Below are 22,780 nucleotides of genomic sequence, written 5' to 3'. Positions count from 1 at the left end.
TGACCCCTAGAATTCAAAACTTTAAATAAAAATGTTTACAATTTTTTAAAAAGAATGAAAATGAGTTTAGTTTCAGACATGAGTTCAAGATGTCTCCAGAATATCCAGTTTGAAATGCTCAATAAGCAATTGGCGATGTGGGACTGAAGCCCAGAAGAAAGACTGGTGCTATATATGTAAAATTGGGAGTTATCTATGTAGAAATGATAGTTAGACTCGTGGAAACTGATGAAGTTACTGAGAGAGGATATAGAAGAAAAAGGAAGAGACTAGGACAGAACTTTGGAGAATGCCCACAGTTAGAGAAAGTGATATGGATGATGAGTCAGCAAAATAAAGTGAGGAGTGGTCAGATGGACAGGAAGGGAAGTGGGGGAGTGTAGCATCGCCAAAACCCAGAGTAGAGAAAGTATCTAGTAGGAGAGTGGTCAAGAGCGTTGAATGCAACAAATAAATCAAGAAGGATTAGGACTGAGAAAAGACCATCAAATTTGGAGACTGAGATCACTGATTACTTTGGAGAAAAAGTTTCACTTGAATGAGTTTAGAAGCCAGATTGAAAAGGATTGAGAGGGGGCAGCTAGGTGGCGCAGTGGATAGAGCACCGGCCCTGGAGTCAGGAGGACCTGAGTTCAAATCCAGCCTCAGACACTTAACACTTACTAGCTGTGTGACCCTGGGCAAGTCACTTAACCCCAATTGCCTCACTAAAAAATTAAAAAAATTTAAAAAAAAAAGAAAAGGATTGAGAGGTAAGTGAATTAGAGGAGAGGAAGTAGAGATGGTAACTAAGAATGACTAAAATGTTCAAGAAATTTAGCTGAGAGATGGAGGAGAGATATTACACAGTATCTTGAGGAGATGGTAGGATCTAAGTGAGGAGTTTATAAGGAATTAATAGGGAAAGGTTGGAGATAAGCTAGAGAGGGTGTGATTCAGGATGCAATAAGCAAGAGAAGATGGGAAGGGATGAGATCAAGTACTTATATAGAGGGGGTGGCCTTGGCAAGAAAAAGGGCCATTCCTTTGCCAGATATTGAGGGAAAGGAAGAGGCTGGGAGATGATAGCAAGGGTTTTTGTGATGAAGAGAATGGATGATGAAGGAACTCACATCAAGTGGCCCCATTTTTCCCCAGTAAACCTAAAGGCAGAGTCCTGAGCTGAGGTGGGAATGTGACAGGGACAGCAGGTTGGGGAAAGGGTGGAGAGAGGAGGGCACAATTGGAATGGGTAGAGAGTTTGAGGAGGGAAGATAAGGTTTATGATAGCTACTGTGGGGAGTGAATTAGGAAATCAAGTAGAGAGAGTTAAAAGATCTGCCCTCTACAAAGAGGACCCGGCTGAAACTGGATAACATGGATTTTAATGTACCCATTCAAGCAGGGTTGTGAAACTTCCTCTGTTTGTATTCAGTGGCTTGTGAGTAGGAACAGAAGAGTACATGCAATCTGAGACTGATCTTTGACAAGAGAAGAGGAGCAATAGGACAGAGGGCCAAGGAATTCAAGAACAGAAAACACTGTTGGGTTGCAAAGACTATGGGGTTAAGGTTTGAGAAGGAGGATAGTGAAATTTATTTATTAGGGTAATAAATAGCCTGGGAAAGCCCTGAGGGACAGGTAATGAAGTTCTCAATGGGCACAAAGAACAGGTTTAGGAAGGGTGAGGCACAAGGATAGATGGAATGATAGGAGGTTTCAGTCAGATAAGGGAAGGTCAGAATTTCTAATTAGGGATGTAGATCACACATGAGCACAACATCTCTTCTTGGATACTGGTTTTTTTTCAGTGGTTTACTTCTTACCCTGTACCTGCTTTTCCCTTCGTTACCAGGTTTATCATCTTTAATTATAATAACAATTAGACCTGCTCTCTTTTCAGTTTAAAGTCCTAAATAAAATTCACAAGACTCTAGGAAAAAAATGTTTTTACCAACTCATGTTGGGTGCATTCCATCTCTGGTCATGAGATCATCATTCCTATATTTTAACCCATGGTCCAGAAGTCAAAATCTCTTTCTCAAACAACATCTTCTTAGCCAGATGTTAACTTTCAAGATCTGCTTTTCTTTTATGGATCCTTTACCATCAATCAGCAATACTGATGAAAACACCACCCTTCCTCCTAGGATTTTCGATTGTTTGGTCCAGTACTTTTATAACCCCTAGAACTGCTTCTTAGCTTCTAACAGGTAATATCATGAATCATAAGAAATGAGTAGCATTCATCCAATCTGGTTAGGGAACCTCCATATATGCTGAATACCTGCCCTGGGAGGACAGTGGACTTTTCTGTTGTTTATGTCAATTGATCAGCTAGAATTTACCATATCCCTACTATGTGCCAGCACTGGGTTAGATGATGGGGATACAAATACAAAAATGGAGCAATGTCTATACAAAAAAAAAAAAGTTAGAATTCTAATGGTGGAGACAAGGATACATAAAAATATATACTGCCTAACTGTAACATTAACTAATATGTATCTATAAATTATATATTACATATATAATGATATTTATAAAAAGTAGTTAAATAAAAGGTGCTTTGAAAAGGAGAGTATGAGCAATTTAGGATGGGAGGGATCAGCATCTGTATCTTAAAGAAAGAGTGACACTCTATGAAAAAAAGGGAGTGCTTTCCAGGCATGGGAGACATTGTAAAGGCACAGAGATAGGAAATATGTGAAAAACAATGTGAAGAACAGAAAAATCAGTTTGGCTGGATCACAGAGTGTGGGAGAAGGAATAATGTCCAATAAGACTGCAAATGAGGGTAGTAACTGTATTTTCCTTTTTTTTTTTGTATCCTGAGTGCTTAGCACACAGTTCCTAGAATATACTAAGTGCTTAATAAATGCTTGATGATGATGATGGTGGTGGTGGTGATGGTGGTGATAGAAGATTGATTAAGTCCAGGTTGACAAATACCTGTCAGAGAGTCTTAAAGCACCATTGCTCATCTCTTCCTCTACTCCAATCCCTTCCTTTCACAGAAGAAAAAACTGAAGCACAGAGAGCCTGTCCAAGATCACAAAGGTAGCAATCAGCAGAGGAGAGATTTAAATTTGAGTCTTTAGCTTCAAGTCTAACATAATTTCCAATGTGCCACAGTGCCTGTCATTGGTAAAGTGAATTAAACCTATCCATCAGTCTGGGAGGGGCAGATTGGAGCAGAGCTTCAGCCATGGTACAGGATAGAACATAGACAGATCTCTCAGCAGAGGGTGTTACCACACACAGCAAGACCAGCGGTAGTTAACAGGATGGGGTAGGGAAGGGAGCAGCTGCAATCACTATAATAGGGAGAAAAAAACACCTCACTGTTTATACACTGTCTGGAGTTGCAATTAAACTCTGTACTAAATCAGAGAGGAGCAGAAGCATGTTGCTGATGGTGTCCCTTAATGATTGGTCCTCATGATCACTTTAGAATGGTCACTTTAGAATGGATGGGAGCAAAGAAAGAAGGAAAGCAGGACTCACAATGTTCTGAACCCCACAGAAGCCTCCCCCTCCTTGTATCTTGACTGTATAGTCCCATCTGGAGAAGGCAGACAGAAGAGAATAAATATCCTATGTTTGTATATTCCCCTAGGTGTGATGTCCATACCAATAGGCTGCTAGAACACCTGACACTAGAAACTACAATAGGGAATCCAATGGTGTCAGTTTGAGCCTCAAAATCAATTCCTGCTGTGGATGTGATGTGGTCCTCTGAGACCTCTCTCATTCAAGGCAGACCCAGAATAGTGGTTGGGGACCTTGGGGTGGAAGAGAAAGGGAGCAGCTGCCAAGTAGTAAAAATAACAATAATAATAATGGGCATTTATGTAACACTTTAATATCTGCAAAAAAAGCAAAAAGTATTTAATATTTGTAAAATGCTTATCGTTTGTTCTCTCATTAGATCCTCGAAACAAACCTGTGAAATAGGTGCTATTATCCCCATTTTATAGATAAGGAAATAGAGATTGAGAGAGGTTAAGTGATTTTCCCAGCATCACACAGCTAACAAGTGTCTGAGGTAGGATTTGAACTCAGGTCTTCCTGACTCCAGGTCTCACATGCCATCCACTGTGCCACTTAGCTGATTTACATAGAAAAAAAGAGAAAATCTGTATATATGCATGAATTGTTGTTGCAATGTTTTTTTTTCTGAAATCTGGCACTCAGAAAATAGAATTGTTGGTTACATTCACCATTTATAACCCACTACCCAGTTTAAACATGGAAAATTTCATAATCATTGTCTTATATAAATAACTTCTTTTCAGGGTGTCTAAGAAGGTATCAGAGCTTATACAAACCTATGTTAATCATGCTATCAGGATATTAGTGGTATCTTGTTCAAAGAGCACTTTAAATAGTAGAAACTTTGAGTCAAATATATTCCAGTGAATAGAATTTGAATTTATATACCAGTTATGGGATTATAATATAGACAATCTGTAAGGTCCCATCAAGCTCTAAAATTCTATGCTTTTTTTTGTTCAGTCATGTCCAACTCTTCATGACCCTATTTGGGGTTTTCTTATCAGAGATATTGTTTGCCATTTCCTTCTCCAGCTCATTTTATAGATAAGGAAACTATGGCAAACAGGGTAAAGTGACCTGTCCAGGGTCACACAACTAGTAAGTCTCTGAGGTCAGATTTGAAGTCAGGAAGATCAATCTTCCTGACTCCCAGGCCAACACTCTATCCACTATACAATCTAGCTGCCCCTTTCTGTTCTTGTTATAGGGAACTTGTTATAGGAAGCAAGTTATTGACTACAACATATTCACATGAACCTAACTTTCCCAAATGCTTGGTGCTCCTTAAGACAAAAGGTTTTCTTGTATTCTTTTATATTTACACACGCACATATGTACACACATCATCCAAAATACTGAATAATTGGGGGGCAGCTAGACGGCGCAGTGGTTAAAGCACCGGCCCTGGATTCAGGAGTACCTGAGTTCAAATCCGGCCTCAGACACTTGACACTTACTAGCTGTGTGACCCTGGGCAAGTCACTTAACCCCCATTGCCCCGCCAAAATAAAGACAAAAAAACAAAAAACAACAAAATACTGAATAATAGCTCACACATAATCTCCTACTTACTTATCTTCGTATATGTTTTATCCCCCAGTACAATGTAAGGTCCTTGAGAGCAAGGATTTTAACTTTATATTCCCTCATGCCTAATATAGTACTTTGAATATATTAGATGCTTAATGTTTGTTGAATTTACTTATTTATTTATGTAACACAGTTTATAACTACTTCTATTGCATTTGTTGTCTATGCTTCATAGTTTAGCACTTTGTTATTACATATTATCTTGCTCTGTAATTAACTTGTGGTTGAAAATCTTATTTCCCTCATGATATAATAAGTCCCTCAAGCACAACAAAACCATGTCTTATTTTCAACGTATAAACTGATAGCAATCACACTGTGTGCCTATCTTTCCTCTGACTTCCCCACCACAAGCCTGAATTTTCTCCCGTGCATAATATTTTTATACAAATCAATTTTAAATGAACATCAATAACCACCTTGATAATAAAGTGCTTAGCACAGTGCCTAATACACAGTATGTGTTTAACAAAATGTTTACAGACTGACAAAAGAAATCACCGAAAGGCAACACGTAGCCTGAGTTTGCCTTGTATGTAAGGCAGGTGTCTATCCTGATTATATAGGTATGAACCTTAGCTCTTCCCTATCCCATCCCAGACTATTGCTGTGAGCTATAGTTATGGCCTTTGAATCATAGTACTATGACACCAAACACTATCAGAATACATTCCTGTATAGAATTGAAAGGGTAGAGAACACAAGTTATTCAGAGCTCAGCCAGCAGATGGGGCTGGTACATCACCCTTTCTCATTGCTTATGCGGATGGACAGCTCCTCAGTAGGAAAATTCCAAAATATATTAATTAGACAACTGAAACGATCAGTTTTTGTGCTTAGGGGCAGGAACCCTGGGATATAGTAAGGCCACTGTTGGGGTGGTTGCTACTGGAGGTGGGGGGGGGGAACCTATGACAAAACTACTGGAGCATCTTATTTTAATTCTTTATTTTTATGTGCTAAGCTGTGTTGTTTCTACTGATAAATTGTACTGTCATGACCTACATGTACAAAAATAGTCATAGCTGCTCTTTTTGTGGTAGCAAAGTATTGGAAACTGAGAAGATGCCCATCAATTGGGGAATGACTAAAAAAAGTTGTGGTTTATGAATTCAATGGAATACCATTGTGCTGTAAGAAATGATAAGCAGATGGGTTTCAGAAAAACCTGGAAAAACATGAATTGATGCTGAGTGAAATGAGCAGAACCAAGAGAATAATGTACACAGTACCAACAACATTTTGTGATAATCAACTGTTAGACTTAACTCTCTCAGCAACAAAATGATCCAAGACAATGCCAAGAGACTTAGGGTGAAAAATGCTCTCCACATTCAGAAAAAGAACTATGGTGTCTGAATGCAGTCTGAAGCATAATATTTTCACTTTTGTTTTTTCTTTTTTGTTATTGTTCATTCTTTCTTGCATTTTTTTCCTTTTGTTCTGATTAATGTGGAAAGATATTTAACATGATAGTAACATATAACCTATATCAAATTGCTTGCTGGCCTCCGGAGGGGAGAAGGAAGGGAAGGGGGAAGAAAAATTTGGAACCCAAAAAATATCTTTACATATAATCGAGAAAAATTAAAAATTAAAAAAAAAACTACTGTCAGTGTCCTCTAAATTTCAATGCTCTTCAAGAATGACAGAGGGGTAGAGCCAAGATGGCGGAGAGGAAACAGCAAGCTGCCTGAGCTCTTCTGTTCTCTCAAAAAGAACATTAAATCAAGCCTCTAGACGGTTTCTGAAACTACAGAACCTGCAAAGAGACAGAGAGACACAGTCTTCCAACCAGAGATAATTTAGAAGACTTCAGGAAAAGGTCAGTCTGACTCAGGCAAAAGGGAGGCCCAGCGCAGGGCAGCAGCCCAGCACCAAGGGGGTCAGGGCAAGTCAGCAGGAGCTGCGGGCCACAGCCAAACAACTGAGGCCCCTAGAGCCTGGCTCAAAAAATCTGGTGGCCAAGAAGGACAGTGGAAAAACCTACCTGCACCAGCCAAGAGGGCAAGTTGCCAGCGGTAGGGCCACGAACAGGATAGGCACGACCAGCCACACAGACGCAGCACTCTTAGACAGGAAGTGCAGGGGGGTGAACTGCACACACTATAAAGGCCTCAGAGTAAAAAGCCGGTCACACAGCATCTATACCCCTGCACAAGAAGCCCAAAACAGGGACCCTGGTGCCCCCAGAGCAGACCTCAACTTAAAAAATAAATAAATAAGCTGCAATAATGAGTAAGAAGCAAAAAAGAGCCCTCTCCATTGAGAGCTTCTGTATCAATAGCGAAGAAGCCAACACAAACTCAGATGAGGACAATACCTTCAAATTGCCTACATGTGAAGCCTCACAAGGGAAGGTGAATTGGTCTGAAGAACAAAAAGCCTTCCTGGAAGAGCTCAAAATGGATTTCAAAAATCAATTGAGAGAGGTAGAAGAAAAAATGGGGAGAGAAATGAAAGCAAAACAAGAAAACTATGAAAAAAGAATCAGCAGCTTGGAAAAGGAAGCACAAAGATTGACTGCAGAAAACAATTCCTTAAAAAATTCATCTGGCCAAATGGAAAAAAAAGTGCGTAATTTCACTGAAGAAAACAATGCCTTAAAAATTCATTTGGCCAAATAGAAAAAAAAAGGTACATAATCTCACTGAAGAAAACAATGCCTTAAAAATTAAAATTGGACAGTTGGAAGATGAGGAATCCATGAGGCACCGGGAATCAGTCAAGCAGAATCAAAAGAATGAAATAGAAGAAAATGTGAAATACCTCATTGGAAAGACAACTGATCTGGAAAACAGATCAAGGAGAAACAATTTGAGAATCATTGGACTGCCTGAAAGCCATGACCAGAAAAAGAATCTAGACACCATATTCCAGGAAATTATTAAGGAGAACTGCCCTGATATCATAGAATCAGAGGATAAAATCATCATTGAAAGAATCCACCAATCACCTCCTGAAAGAGACCCCAAAAGGAAAACTCCAAGGAATATTGTAGCCAAATTCCAGAATTTTCAGGTGAAGGAGAAAATACTCCAAGCAGCCAGAAAGAAGCAATTTAAATATCATGGAGCCACAGTCAGGATTGCTCAGGACCTGGCAGCTTCAACATTAAAGGACCGTAAGGTTTGGAATATGATATTCTGGAAGGCAAAGGAGCTTGGATTGCAGCCAAGAATCTATTACCCAGCAAAAATGTGCATTCTCTTTCAGGGGAAAAGATGGACATTTAATGACATTGGGGACTTTCAATCATTCCTGATGAAAAGACCAGAACTGAATAGAAAACTCAATCTTAACATACAAGACTCAAGAGAAGTTTAAAAGGGTAAACAGAGGGGAAAAAAAAAAAGGTTAGTCAATTAGGTTAAGGTGTTTATACATGGGAAGATAATACTCGTAACTCTTAAGAATTGTAAATGTATTTGGGCAGAGAGAAGGACTTTACACAGAAGGTATAAATATAAATTGTCTTTGATGTGATGATACAAAGAAAACTAAGGGGTTATAAAGGGAGTCTATGGGGAGGAGAGGAAAGGGGAGCTGGAATGGGGCGAATTATATCATATGAAGAGGTGAAAAAAAAAACCTATTACAATAGAGGGAAAGAAAGGAGGGGTGAACATTATTTCAACCCTACTCTTATTAGATTTGATTCAAAGAGGAAATAACATATATGTTCATTGGGATAAAGAAACTTAACTCATTCTTTAGGGAAGCAAAAGGGGAAGGGAAAGGGGAGGGACTGATAGAAGGGAGGACAAAAGCAAGGGAGAAAAGGGTAAAGAAAAGAGAGGGGGGTGATAAAAAGGGAGGGCAGATGAGGGAGGCAGGGGTAAGAAGTAAAACATCGGTGAGGAGGAATAGGGTGAAAGAAGGGGGGAAAAGTACAAAGGGGGTAAATAGAATGGAGGGGAATAAACAGTCAGTAATAATAACTGTGAATGTGAATGGGATGAACTCTGCTATAAAACAGAAGCGATTGCAGAGTGGATCAAAAACCAGAATCCTACAATATGCTGTTTACAAGAAACACATTTGAAGCAGAGAGATACACACAGAGTAAAGGTAAAAGGCTGGAGCAGAATATATTATGCTTCAGCTAAAGTAAAAAAAGCAAGGGTAGCAATCCTTATCTCAGACAAAGTGAAGGAAAAAATAGATCTCATTAAAAGAGATAAGGAAGGGAATTACATCTTGCTAAAAGGTACTATAGATAATGAAGTAATATAAATATTAAATATGTGTGTGCCAAGTGGTATAGCATCCAAATTCTTAGAGGAGAAGTTAAATGAGTTACAAGAGGAATTAGACAGTAATACTATAGTAGTGGGGGATCTGAATCTTCCCCTCTCAAAATTAGATAAATCTAGCAAAAAAATAAGAAAGAAGTGAAAGAGGTGAATAGATTACTAGAAAAGTTAGACATGATAAATGTCTGGAGAAAATTGAATGGGGATAGAAAGGAATATACCTTTTTCTCAGCAGTACATGGCACAATTTCAAAAATTGACCATGTATTAGGGCACAAAAACATCATAGTCAAATGTAAAAAGGAAGAAATAGTAAATGCATCCTTCTCAGATCATGATGCAATAAAAATTACATGTAAGAAAGAGCCAGGGAAAAGTAGAATGAAAATCAATTGGAAACTAAATCATTTCATTCTAAAGAATGAATGGGCCAAACAACAAATCATAGAAACAATCAATAACTATATCCAAGAGAATGACAATAACGAGACAACATACCAAAATCTATGGGATGCAGCCAAAGCAGTACTTAGGGGGAAATTTGTAGCTCTAAATGCTTACATGGATAAAAAAGAGAAAGAGGAGATTAATGAATTGGGCATGCAACTTAAAAAGCTAGAAAAAGAACAAATTAGAAATCCCCAATTAGACACTAAATTAGAGATCCTGAAAATTAAAGGAGAAATTAATAAGATTGAAAGCAAGAAAACTATAGAATTAATCAATAAAACTAAGAGCTGGTTTTATGAAAAAACCAATAAAATAGATAAAATATTGGTTAATTTGATTTAAAAAAAAAGAAAGGAGAAAACCAAATTACCAGTATCAAAAATGAAAAGGGTGATGTTACCACCAATGAAGTGGAAATTAAATCAATAATTAGGAATTATTTTGCCCAACTGTATGCCAATAAATTTGACAATCTAAATTAAATGGATGAATATTTACAAAAATACAAACTGCCCAGTTACCTGAAGAGGAAATAAAATACTTAAATAAACCCTTATTAGAAAAAGAAATTGAACAAGCCATTAATGAACTCCCTAAGAAAAAATCCCCAGGGCCAGATGGGTTTACGGATGAATTTTACTAAACATTTAAAGAACAATTAATTCCAATATTATACAAATTATTTGGAAAAATAGGTGAAGAAGGAGTTCTACCAAATTCGTTTTATGACACAAATATGGTGGTGATACCAAAACCAGGCAAAGCAAAAACAGAGAAAGAAATTCATTCCCTAATGCATATTGATGCTAAAATCTTAAATAAGATATTAGCAAGGAGGTTACAGCAAGTGATCACCAGGATAATACACTATGACCAGATGGGATTTATACCAGGAATGCAGGGGTGGTTCAACATTAAGAAAACTATTAACATAATTAACCACATCAATAAGAAAACCAACCAAAATCATATGATTATCTTAATAGACACAGAGAAAGCTTTTGACAAAATACAGCACCCATTCCTAATAAAAACACTAGAGAGTTTAGGAATAGGTGGAGCTTTCCTTAAAATAATAAACAGTAGCTACCTAAAACCATCAGCAAGCATTATATGCAATGGAGATAAATTAGAGGCCTTCCCAATAAGATCAGGGGTGAAACAGGGATGTCCATTATCACCCCTATTATTTAATATTGTCCTAGAAATGTTAGCTTTAGCAATCAGAGAAGAGAAAGGAATTAAAGGAATTAGAATGAATAGGCAAGGAGGAAACAAAACTATCACTCTTTGCAGATGATATGATGGTATACTTAAAGAATCCTAGAGAATCAACTCAAAAATTACTTGAAACAGTTAACAACTTTAGAAAAGTAGCAGGATATAAAATAAATCCACATAAATCATCAGCATTTCTATACATGACCAACAAAGTCCAGCAGCAAGAGATAGAAAGAGAAATTCCATTTAAAGAAATGGTAGATAATATAAAATACTTGGGAATCTACTTGCCAAGACAAACCCAGGAACTCTATGAACACAGCTACCAAACACTCTTCACACAAATCAAATCAGATCTAAATAATTGGAAAGATATCAATTGCTCATGGATAGGCAGAGCTAATATAGTAAAAATGACAATACTGCCTAAATTAATTTACTTATTCAGTGCCATACCAATCAGACTACCTAAAAATTATTTTATAGAGCTAGAAAAAATAATAACAAAATTCATCTGGAAAAACAAAAAATCAAGAATATCCAGGGAAATAATGAAAAAAAAATTCACAGGAAGGTGGGTTAGCAGTACCAAACCTGGAGCTTTACTATAACTCAGCAGTCATCAAAACTATCTGGTACTGGCTAAAAAATAGAGTGGAGGATCAATGGAATAGGCTAGGCAAAGGAAATACAGTAGTAAATGACACTAGTAATGTAGTGTTTGATAAACCCAAAGACTCCAGCTTCTGGGATAGGAACTCAGTATTTGACAAAATCTGCTGGGAAAACTGGAAGATAGTATGGCAGAAATTAGGCATAGACCAACATCTTACACCCTATACTAAAATAAGGTCAAAATGGATACACGATTTAGACATAAGAGGTGATACCATAGGTAAATTAGGAGAGAAAAGAATAGTCTACCTATCAGATCTTTGGAAAGGAAAACAGTTTATGACCAAACAAGAGATAGAGTATATTATAAAATGCAAAATGGATGATTTTGATTACATTAAATTAAAAAATTTTTGTACAAACAGAAGCAATGCATCCAAAATTAGAAGGGAGGCAGAAAGCTGGGAAACAATTTGTGTGGCCAGTACTTCTGATAAAGGCCTCATCTCTAAAATATATAGGGAATTAAATCAAATTTATAAGAATCCAAGTCATTCCCCAATTGAGAAATGGTCAAAGGATATGAACAGGCAGTTTTCTGATGAAGAAACCAAAGCTATCTATTCCCATATGAAAAAATGCTCTAAATCTCTAATGATTAGAAAGATGCAAATTAAAACAACTCCGAGGTACCACCTGACACCTATCAGATTGGCTAAAATGACAAAAAAGGAAAATAATAAATGTTGGAGAAGCTGTGGGAAAATTGGAACACTAATGCATTATTGGTGGAGCTGTGAACTGATCCAACCATTCTGGAGAGCAATTTGGAATTATGCCCAAAGGGTGATAAAACTGTCCATACCCTTTGACCCAGCAATACCACTTTTGGGTCTTTTGCCCAAAGAAATCATGGAAAGGGGAAAGGGACCCACATGTACAAAAATATTTATAGCTGCTCTTTATGTGGTGGCAAGGAATTGGAAGTTGAGGGGATGCCCATCAATTGGGGAATGGCTGGACAAGTTGTGGTATATTAATACAATGGAATACTATTGTGCTGTAAGAAATGAGGAGCAGGAGGAGTTCAGAGAAACCTGGAGGGTCTTACGTGAGCTGATTATGAGTGAGATGAGCAGAACCAGAAGAACATTGTACACGGTATCATCAACATTGAGTGTTGATCTACTGTGATGGACTATATTCTTCTCACCAATGCAATGGTACAGAAGAATTCCAGGGAATTCATGATAGAAGAGGATCTCCAAATCCAGGGGAAAAAAAAAAAAAGAACTGTGGCGTATAGATGCTGAATGAACCATACTATTTCTTTTGTTTTTGGTGCTGTTGTTTTTTCTATTTTGAGGTTTTTCATCATTGCTCTGATTTTTCTCTTATAACATGACTAATGCAGAAATAGGATTAATGTTATTATGTGTATATATATATAACCTATATCAGATTACCTGCTGTCTAGGGGAGGGGGGAGGGAGGGGAGGGAGGGAGAAAAATCTGAAATTGGAAAGCTTGTATAAACAAAAGTTGAGAACTATCTATACATGTAATGGGAAAAAAATAAAATACTTTATTACTTCAAAAAAAAAAAAAGAGTGACAGAGAGAGGACAGCTAGGTGGCACAGTGGATAAAGCACTGGCCCTGGATTCAGGAGGACCCAAGTTCAAATCCAGCCTCAGACATTTGACACTTACTAGCTGGGCAAGTCACTTAAACCTCATTGCCCCACAAAATTAATTAATTAAAAGAGAGACAGAGAGACACAGACACAGAAAGAGAGAGATTAGTAAAACACGGGGGTGGAGCCAAGATGGCAGAGGAAATACATTAAACACACAGAGCTCTTGACACAATTACCTCCAAAACAGCAATAAAACAAGCCCTGGAGTGGCAAAACCCATAAAAAGATGCTGAGATTATTTTCCAGATTAAAGGATGCTGTACTGGGCTGCGAGCAGAATCCAACACAAACACACCCCACCCCCAACACGCCAATACAGACCCCAAATGCTCTGAGCAAGGGGAATTTATCCTCAGCCTCCAAACCAGCTGCAGTACCAGCGTCTTCTGGAACTAAGCTTACCATCAAGTGAGAGGGCTGAACAGCTGGCCTGCGAGGTGGAAAACACAGGGGTGTCTGCGGGACCCAAGGAGGAGTTTAGATATCCCACCCCAGCAGGGAACCAGGAAAAAATCTTGAGCAGCAAGAGGCCCAGGTGGGGGAGAGGCACAGGCTCATCAAAGCTGAAAACCACCACAGCACTCTGCTGGCTGGTTAACTAGCAAGTTGGCTTGAGGTTACCTTCGGACCAGAGAACAGGCCAGTCAAGAGAAAAAACCTGCCCTCCCTCAAACCGAAACACCTAGGACCCTCTAAAGCTTGATACAGTGTAGCTTGCAAGTAGGGCCCCGCTGTAAAAGGGAGCTAAAAGACAAGTAAAAAACTGCAAGATGAGCAAGCAAAGAAATTTGCGAACTATTGAAAGTTTCTTTAGAGACAAGGAAGATCAAGGTGCACTCTGAGAAGAGGAGAACAGCCTCAGGGCCCCTACGTCCAAAGCTTCCGAGAAAAATATGAATTGGTCTCAGGCCATAGAAGCTCTCAAACGGGACTTTGAAGAGAAAATAGGAGAGCTAGAAGGAAGATTTAGAGAGGTGGAGAAAAGAATGGAAAGAGAAATGAGAGTGATGAAGGAGAGCTATGAGAAAAAAGTCAACAGCTTGAAAAGCCAAATGGAAAAGGAGATAAAAAAGCTCTCTGAAGAAAATTATTGCCTAAGAACTAGGATTGAACAAATGGAAGCTAGTGACTTTGAGATTAATAAGACACATACAAACAAAACAATTAATAGTGTGGACAAATCCATCCACCTTTCTAGCCAGCAAACATAGTCCCCAAAGTAAACTCAAGATGAGAGATAGGAATCTAGCATTCCAAGCCTCAGTGCCATGCTCCCTCCACCTCCCAGAAGACTCTGTTGTCCTACTTACTCCTTCAGTGGAACAGCAAGGAAGAGAAGAAGCATTGGAGCACTGAGCCTTTTCTGGCCACAGCACATGCTCAGTAACATTTTGAACCTTAGTCCTATTTACTTACCCCTTAGAGCCAATCCTTATCCAGAAATTACAGATCTGTCTTGCCAACTTTCTCTTACCTACTATGAGAGATAAAAAATAAAACAAATAAAATGAAGTAAATCTTGTTCTCTTTTGAGGGAGGCTGCCGGTTTCCTTCCTTGCCCCAATATTGCAGTGAGCCGCTTAGCTAGCACTCCCCAATTAAAAATTGGTCCCCACATAACCAAGAATGGCTTGGAAGGTCAGAAGGAGGGAGCTGCAGTGTTGATACAGGAGTGGAGCCCAACCCCACAGTCACCCTGACACAGAGAAGGAGACCAGAGAAGGAGACCCCCAGAGCCTCTAAAACAGCTGAAGTGCCAGTGTCATCTGGAACTAAGCTGGAACAGTCTGGTGAGAGGGCTGAGCCCTTGGCAGGAGGGAGACTACAGGGGTCTATGCTTGTGCTAAGGCAGAACTTGGGTTTTTCACCCCTGCTGAGAACCAGGAGATGGGCTTGAATAGCAGTGGCCCGAATGGGGGAGGGGCACAGGCTTGTCGGAGCTGACAACCACAACACACAAAAAGACAATTCTTCTGCCCTTATCTCTTCTTGTGAAATCCTTCATGGTTCAATGTCTCCTAAAAGGAACAACTAATTGAGTGGTCCTGATAGAGGTGGTGCTGATTTTCTGGCCAAGATTACTAGAGGCAATTGAAGCCCATAAAGCAATTAACATTTCTTAATTGTCAGAAGGGCAAGATCATCCACAGCTGAAAGCCAACCCACCTTTCCCAGTTGCAACCAATTGTGACATTCCCCAAACACCCAGAACTCTTCCTTTTCCTGTGTCTCAATAAAGAGAATTTTCTCCTTATTGTGATTGCTAACCTGACTGAGGAGGCCTGTCTGACCCATTTCATTAACAGCTATATTTGTCATTGTTAATAAACTGTTATCTTGCTCAGAGAACTCATGCCTCAGTTTTCCCTTGTTGCATTTTACTCTCCACACTACATTGTTCCAACATACCAGAGGCTATTTACTATTATGGAGAGAGGATATTTTGCTATATGCAATTTCCACCTTACATGCTAACTTTAGAATCTAACCACCATATTGGATATAATTCCACTCTAAGTCATAAAACAGACAGAGTCATAATGAGCAGATGAGCCAGAGGTTGATACCAGGAGTTCCAAGACTAGGTTGCTGGGGCAGAACTTGACTTAGTTTGACAAACAAGACACAAGCAGGTTACCAGATAAGTAAGTTGTACCAATAGAGTTCTATTCACAGGTACTGACTCTTTTAAAAAGTACCTAAAATCTCCCCTTCTTGGTGACGGCAACTTGTCTTAGCCTTACAAGGAATCTTCTTTTTTAATATATATTTTGTATTTTGTTTTCAGTCAGGAAAAAAAAACCACTTTTCACCATCTCTCCTCCTACCCCACCCCCAATTGAGATTTAAAAAAACCCAAAACTGTTGCAAATATATGTAATCATGTGTATGTATGTATGCATGGTATGTGTGATTAATTCAGTACTTTTAGTCCCTCATTTCTCTGTCAGGAGGTGGGTAGCATGTTTTATTATCACTCCTCTGGGATCCTGATTGTTCATTACACTGATCAGATTTCCCAAATCTTTCAAAGTTATTTGTCTTTACTATATTGTTGTCATTGTTTACTTTCCTGGTTCTTTTGACCTTACACTACTTTGGTTCATAAAAGTCTTCCCAGGTTTCTCTGAAACTATTTCCTGCATCATTTCCCACAACACAATAGTAAACCATTGATCTTATTTATATACCTCAACTTGTTCAGACATTCTTCAATGGGTACCCCCTCCATCAGATTCCCATTCTTTGCCACCTCAAAAAGAATTATAAATATTTTTGTATATCCTTAGTTTGTTTTGCTTAGGACTGATCCCTCCCTTAATCTACCTTCCCTCTAATTCCTCCTTTCTCTACTCCACATTCCCTCCTATTTTCCTATTTTCCTGTAACTTGAAATGTACTTCTATATCAAACTGTGTCTGTGTATTCTTCTATCTTTTAAGCAGTTCACACAAGATTGAGGTTTGACTGTTAGCCTTTCCCCTCCTATCCTTCCTTCTTGTTTATATAGATTTCTACTTGTGTTCCCTGATTATGGGAAATAATTTTCACTAACATTTTTTCCCTTCCCTCTCCTACCCATTCTTCTTTTGAGATCATCAAGATATAACAGAATTGGGAGGGGGCAGCTAGGTGGCACAGTGGAAAAAACACTGGCCCTGGATTCAGGAGAACCTGAGTTCAAATCTGACCTCAGACACTTGACATTTACAAGCTGTGTGACCCTGGGCAAGTCACTCAACTCTCATTGCCCTGAAAAAATAATTTAAAAAAAGATATAACAGAAGCACTCCCAGGCCTTCTGTCTTTCTGACTACTCATCTGAGCCCACTGTCATTCATCTTGACCTATGTCCTACCACTGAGGCTGATGACTTTGCACAGCCCTGCCTCACTTAAATCCAATTCATTTGCAAGTCAAGACATCAGTCTCCAGACATAGTTGATCCTTTTTGAGAACAAAGGATGAACAACAAAGAACAGGTAGACACCCTCTATGACCAGGAAAGGGAAGGAGAGGGAATGGAAAGAGAAGGAAAGGAATATTGGTTAGATCAATAGGACTTCTATATTTTCTACATGATCCAAATCCCTCCCTTCCTCCCATTTATTCATCTCCAGTGGCTCCCTATTACCACCAGGATCAAATACAATGAATGATTTGACTTTTACAAGCCTTTCATAATTTTGTCCCTACCTACCTTCCTAGTTTTCTTATACTTTACTCCTCTCCACTTATTTTATGAACAAGCAACACCAGCCTCTTTGTTGTTTCTTGAACAAGACGCTCCATCTCCTGACTCTGGGTATTTCTACTGGTTGCCCCCCATGTTTGGAAGTCCCTCCTCCTCATGTCTGTTGCCTAATTTCAGTGGTCTTCTTCAGGTCCCAGCTAAAATCCTACCTTCTGCAAAAAGTCTTTACCAATCCCCCTTAATGCTAATGCCTTCCTTCTGTTGATTATCCCCAAGTTATCCTGTCATCTTGTCTATACATGGTTGTTTTCCCCATTAGACCATCAGCTCCTTGAAAGCATGTGCTTTAGGAAGTTCAATTTGACAGGTGAGTGCCTTTTCCTCTGTTCCTCAATCTTACAGTTCAGAATTTATGAACATTATAATTAGTTGCATAAATAAAGAAGGGAGATAAGAAAATGGTGGCAATTAAGTCTAGCTCACCCAAGGCTTTCCTCGCAAGTATGATTTCATTGCATAGAGATGGAGGCTCTCATGGCTTTGGCTGGGGTCTGTGAGCCATTCCTTATCTATGTAATCCCAGTGCTGAGGGCAGGCTATTGCAAAAGTCCAGACATGACACTGGACTCCTTGCTGTTCCTTGAACAAGACATTACATCTCCAAACTCCAAATATTTGACTTTGTCTCCCATACCTGGAATTCTCTCCCTCCTTATCTCCTGCCTCCTGGCTTCTCTAGCTTCCTTCAAGCCTCAGCTAAAGTCCTACCTTCTGCAAGAAGTCCTTCCCAGCCTTCTTTAATCTTAATGGCCTTCCTCTGCGACTACCCCCAATTTATCCTGCATATATCTTCTTTATAAAGGGAAAAGGACCCACATGTACAAAAATATTTATTGCAGCTCTCTTTGTGTTGGCAAAGAATTGGAAAGAGAGAGAATACCCATCAATAGGGGAATGGCTAAACAAGTTGTGATATATGAACGTAATGGAATATTATTGTGCTGGAGAAGGAAATGGCAAACCACTCCAGTATCTTTGCCAAGAAAATCCCAAATGGGGTCATGAAGAGTTGGACACAACTGAAAAAATGACTTAACAAAAAAATCTTGTATTTACACAGTTGTTTGTATGTTGGTTTCCTTTATTAGACTGTGAGCTCCTTAATAACAAGGGCTGGCCTTTGACCCCAGTTGTACCACTGCTAGGTCTGTATCCAAAAGAGACCATAGAAAAGGGAAAAGGACCCACATGCACAAAAATATTTATTGCAGCTCTCTTTGTGTTGGCAAAGAATTGGAAAGAGAGAGAATACCCATCAATAGGGGAATGGCTAAACAAGTTGTCATATATGAATGTAATGGAATATTATTGTGCTGTAAGAAATAATGAGCAGTAGTTCAGAGAAACCTGGAAGGACTTACATGAACTGATGCTGACTGAGAGGAGCAGAACCAGGAGAACATTGTACATAGTAACAGCAACATTGTGTGATGAACAATGGTGATAGACTTGGCTCTTCTCAGCAGTACAATGATCCAAAACAGTTTCAAAGAACTCATGATAGAAAATGTCCTCAACATCCAGAAAAAAGAACTGTGAATTATGAATGCAGATTGAACCATACTGTTTCTACTTTTGGACTGCCTTTTCCCTTCTTTTTATCGAGGTTTTTCCCTTGTGCTCTGATTCTTCTTTCACAAGATGACTAATGTAAAAATACATTTAATGTGGTTGTACATATACAACCTATATCAGACTGCTTTCCATCTTGGGGAGGAGGGAGGGAAGGGAAGATGGGAGAAAAAAAATTGGAACTAAAAATCCTGTGAAAACAAATGTTGAAAACTATCCTTATATGTAACTGGAAAATAATAAAATACTTTTTTTAAAAACAAGGGCTGGCTTTTGCCTTTGTTAAAAGGAAAATTCTATGTTCAGGTTATCTTCCTGATTAAAGAGGTGAAATTCAGGAAGAGAAAGTTGAAGAAGAGGTTTTGGTTTTTTTAATAGAACAATGCATAAAAGGGTTGGCTGGTTTGCCAACAAACCAACCAGATTATCAAACCAGGCATTACTTTCATAGATAGGAGTAAGCAGTTTCCAATAAGGGCAAATGTATTTTGATTAGATCATGTGATTGTGAGGAGGGGGAATTAGTTCCACCTCAGCTCCTCCCTAAGTATGTTGACTGGTCCACAATTTTAATGAGGAGATGGAATAAGTGAGTTTGCAAGGGACTCAAGTGTCATGATTCTTGATGAGAAGGAATTATCAGTAAGAAGATATGATTTAAAGCTACCCTCTCCTGAAGGATCCGCCCCCCACCTCCAAATTCAAGCAAGGTTAAAATACTCAGTCACTAGGGACAGCTAGGTGGCGCAGTGGATAGAGCACTGGCCCTGGATTCAGGAGGACCTGAGTTCAAATCCAGCCTCAGACACTTAACACTTACTAGCTGTGTGACCCTGGGCAAGTCACTTAACCCCAATTGCCTCACACCAAAAAGAAAAAAAATACTGGGTCACTTCAGAACAACTCTGTACCCATGAAAGATTTTACACATCTTTCTTAGTATCCCCAGTGTCTGTCACATAGTATATGCTTAATTTTGTTCATCCTTAATTTTCCAAGAGGACTAATGACATTAGGGGGTAACATTATGAGGTGCTATCTTGACTGCCTTGTGAATTGGATTTAAGTGCGGCAGAGTTGCACAAAGTTGTCAGCCTCACTTTCTCTTCTAGTGACAGGATAAAGGTCAAGATCACTGGTGATGGCCTGGGGTGCAGTGAATAACTTTGGCATGTGCAATGTCTGACTGAGCTCTAAGTGCTTCACAGAACCTGCTTCAGTCACCTTCATGACCATTAGAACAAATTGTTCTCATCTGCCCATTCCGCCAGAGGAAGTCTTCACATGCTTGGGGCAGACATCCTTCTAACTCACTGATGGGTATGAGGCATGTCAGTTACCCTCAATATGGCTAGCAAATGTCTGAAGTAGGATTTGAACCCAGGTCTTCCTAAGTCCAAGTCCAGCACTCTACCCACTACTCCACATTGCCTATGAAATTGGGAAAAAGACAATGGTCAGCAAATGGAACAGATTTTCTAAGTTTCTATTGGTGACAGTAGAAAGTAAAATTTAGACCCCCTGTTTTCAAAAGCTAAGGCCCAGCAAGCAAGCTGTGCCCTGAGCTTGGCAGGAGAACAATCCTTTGATCACCCACTGGATGATCTCACCCTCTGGGCTAGTCACACAATTCACCAGGTGTACTCTTATCAAAGAAAAACACTGGACAAAGTCAGAACGTCCTGGAGCGAATCAAACTTGTCACATGCTTGCTGCTACCTCATTGTTAGGGCTACAACTCACTGAGCAGCTACTAGGATAAATATTAAGATCTCACATTGCCTCACCACCCCCACTCCCCACATTTTGCCTGGGGACCCAGCACATGTGTCTATAGCTCTTCCTTGCTTGCAAACATTTTTCCTCACTTAGAAAATAAACTTTCTAATTCCTGACACACCTGTCTCTAACCTATTCTGTGCAACTCAGGCCATACACAGGTTAGAGACCAGTTCAAATCAGGTTGACATAGCTCACATTTTTTTTTAGCACTTTGTGTTTTATATCTATTTTATAATCAATTACACTGGAACAATCATGTTGTTGTTTTGGGGGCAGGGCAACGGGGGTTAAGTGACTTGCCGAAGGTCACACAGCTAGTAAGTGTCAAGTGTCTGAGGCCGGATTTGAACTCAGGTCTTCCTAAATCCAGGGCCAGTGCTTTATCCACTGCGCCACCTAGCTGCCCCTGGAACAATCATGTTTTAACTATCAATCCAGTATGTGATTATGTTCTGTGAGGAAGTCGAAATGACTTTAAGAAGAGGAAGGGAAGAGGGACAGAACCAAGACCAACTGGTAAGAAAAAATATGGTGAGTTCCTTTCCAAAAAACTCCTCTAAACAGATCTAGAAAATGTTCCAGATTGAATCCTGATAGGGAATCCAGAAAAGGTCATAGTGAGTCATTTGTCAAAACAGTTCAACATAGAAAGATGTTCAGGGAAGTCGGCAGACACTGGGTCTAGGTTGGCCGGGAGCTTGCTACATGAAGCACTTCAGAAGCCAAGGAGAGACTGTGCTCCAACAAAAGAAGAGATCTCAGACCTCTACCAAACAGCACCAGACCCATACCAAGGCACAGTAACAGAATTTGCCAAGTGGCAACTTTGTCACCCACTAACCCAGTTCTGGGCCACAGATCCAGAGAAAATTGAGAAGGGAAAATCCACACAAGGGTGGCTTTCTCTGGCAGTGAGTCCCCAGGCAGTATATGGGGAAAGGAGGAAATTCAGAAGCCAGGAAAAGGAGTAGTATGGCTCAGATCCCAGGCTCAGAGGAGAGTTCTGTTCTGGCATCTAGCTCAACCTGCAGAGAAATAACCAGGGCAGGAATTAAAGACCAAAGGTGAGCCTATAGTTTTGCCACTCTAAACCAACAGAGCTTTCCATCTGGATGGTAGGGGAGGTATCCAGCAGCAGTTGTGTCCAACTCTTCATGACTCCATTTGGGGTTTTCTTGGGCAAATATAATGGAATGGTTTGCCATTTCCTTCTCCATTTTAGAGTTGAGGAAACTGAAGCAAACAGGATTAAATGACTTGCCCAGGGTCACACATTTAGTAAGTCTCTGGGGCTGGATTTGAACTCAGGAAGATGAGTATTCCTGACTCCAGGACTGGCACTCTATCTACTGTGCCACCTAGCTGGCCCAGTAGCAGCATTCTACTTTTGCATAAACCCAAACCCATGTCAGGAATTTGCATAGCTCAGAGTAGGGGGGCAGTAACCAGTTGCCCTAAATCACTTTGAAAGCACTAAAAGCTTGTATGTCTCCAACCTGTCAGTGAAACCCTGGAATAATAAAGCATTTAATACCTCCCATGAAAGCAGCAACAGGACCAACCCAGGCCTTCCCTCCAGAAGTGCTGCAAAGCTCAACCCTAACTTCAAGGACAATATCAGGAATTAAGCTAAAAGAATGTGCAAACAAAAAAAATAACCTGGCCCCCCACCCCCCAAAAAATATGTTATGGTGGCAAGGAAGTTCAAGACAAAATTGCAAAAGAGGCTAACTCCAAAACGCCTATAAACAAAGTCTCGGGGGGGAAAAAAAGATGCAGCTTGGTCACAGACTCAACAAGAATC

Source organism: Dromiciops gliroides, chromosome 3 (assembly GCF_019393635.1).
Source record: "Dromiciops gliroides isolate mDroGli1 chromosome 3, mDroGli1.pri, whole genome shotgun sequence".
NCBI lineage: Eukaryota > Metazoa > Chordata > Mammalia > Microbiotheria > Microbiotheriidae > Dromiciops > Dromiciops gliroides.
Note: the sequence above shows the minus strand (reverse complement) of the source record.